Here is a 1,591-nt window from a genome sequence, read left to right on the forward strand (position 1 = left end):
GCAATAATTTGTGTAATTCGCATCTCGGTTGTATAATTCACGTGTTTTGGAACGTATATGGTGATAAAACTGAAAAACCAAACGAAATCATCGTCATATGCAAATACAAACCATCTTATACCAATAAAAATCAAACGAAGAATTGTTAATTGCGGATTATACAAATGTGGCGAATTATACAAACACGAAGTTAGCCCACATAATTAATAGTTAAAGTTAATTGCAAGTGGTAATTATAGCAAGCTATAGCTACAATGACTAATTAAGTAGTATAAATTCGCTTAACCGTGTAATTTTCCCTTAAAATAACCAGAATTGTAATAAAAGGGGTTAGGTTTCAAATTATGGCATGACCATATAAATTTCAATTATGACCAATTGTAATTAATATGGAATATTTTCCTTTAAAATTGTTTTTCTAAAAAATTGATTGTTCGTTGCACCGAAGAATGTTGTTTATGATGTTTCGAATATTGCACTATTCTGTTGGTATTACTGTTTTCTTATTAGTTGTTATATTTACTGTCACTTTACATTTTCATACATACTTTAATTTGTTGTGTTCGAGCCAAGGATCCTACGAGAACATCTTCTCTATTTTCACGAGGTAGAAATAAGGTTTACATACGTTTTATCTTCCGCAAACCCCACTCGTAAAATTATACTAACTATACCATTATATATTTCAATGATATTAATAAATTGATTGATTGAACGAAATATTAGCGGAGCTTATAATTTTAGCATAACACCTAGGAGATGAAGTCGGAATGTACGTTCCCACACATCACTTGATAACATTAAACGAAGCCTCCAACTTCGATGCATTATACATTTTTTTCATATATAGACTATATTATATAGTACATCTAATTTTTTTTAAAATATTATACATTGAGTGAGTTAATGATGCCGGTGCCTCTTATCTGTCGTCCTAGTAATTGCTGACTTGTTTTTATTCCCATGCATCTATTAAATTTCATAACATGCATAATGCCAACTCATATAATAATATTCTTCAGAATCTAAAGGGCAAAAAAATGTTTCAATATCAAATTTTAAGTTATTGACCTTTCAAGTTCTTAAGAGTGTTGTCTAATCATGAATGAACTTGAATAAAATTTTAGAATTTGGATTTAAATTTTAGTAGTGTGATATCTTTTAGGCATAATACATAAATTGGACCCTTAACTTGGCTTCAAATTATAACTTTGACCTTTAACTTTGTAAGTGCACAAATAGGCACTTTAACTATCCAAAATTTAAACAAAAAAACATTCGGATCCTACCTGGTAAAATGCGTGAAATACACTCAAATTAGGCGCGTCAGATGTAAAAATCGAGGGGGCCAACAGTAAAAAAAGCATTGAAAGGACAATTAAACCCTCTTTATATTTTTTCAACAATTTTCCCCTTTTTTTTGCATTATTTGTTGTTCACTGCAAAATGCAGGTGATATTTAATTAAAAAAATTGTTATTACGAAAAAAAATGATAATGAAGTTTTTTTTTGGCAAGAAGGAAAAAGGAACACGTGTAGTACTAAATTTTTTTTTTGAGATTCAATCAATTTTTTTTTGTCTCTGAAATAT

Source organism: Solanum tuberosum, unplaced genomic scaffold (genome assembly GCF_000226075.1).
Source record: "Solanum tuberosum cultivar DM 1-3 516 R44 unplaced genomic scaffold, SolTub_3.0 scf00540, whole genome shotgun sequence".
In the NCBI taxonomy this organism is placed as follows: Eukaryota; Viridiplantae; Streptophyta; class Magnoliopsida; order Solanales; family Solanaceae; genus Solanum; species Solanum tuberosum.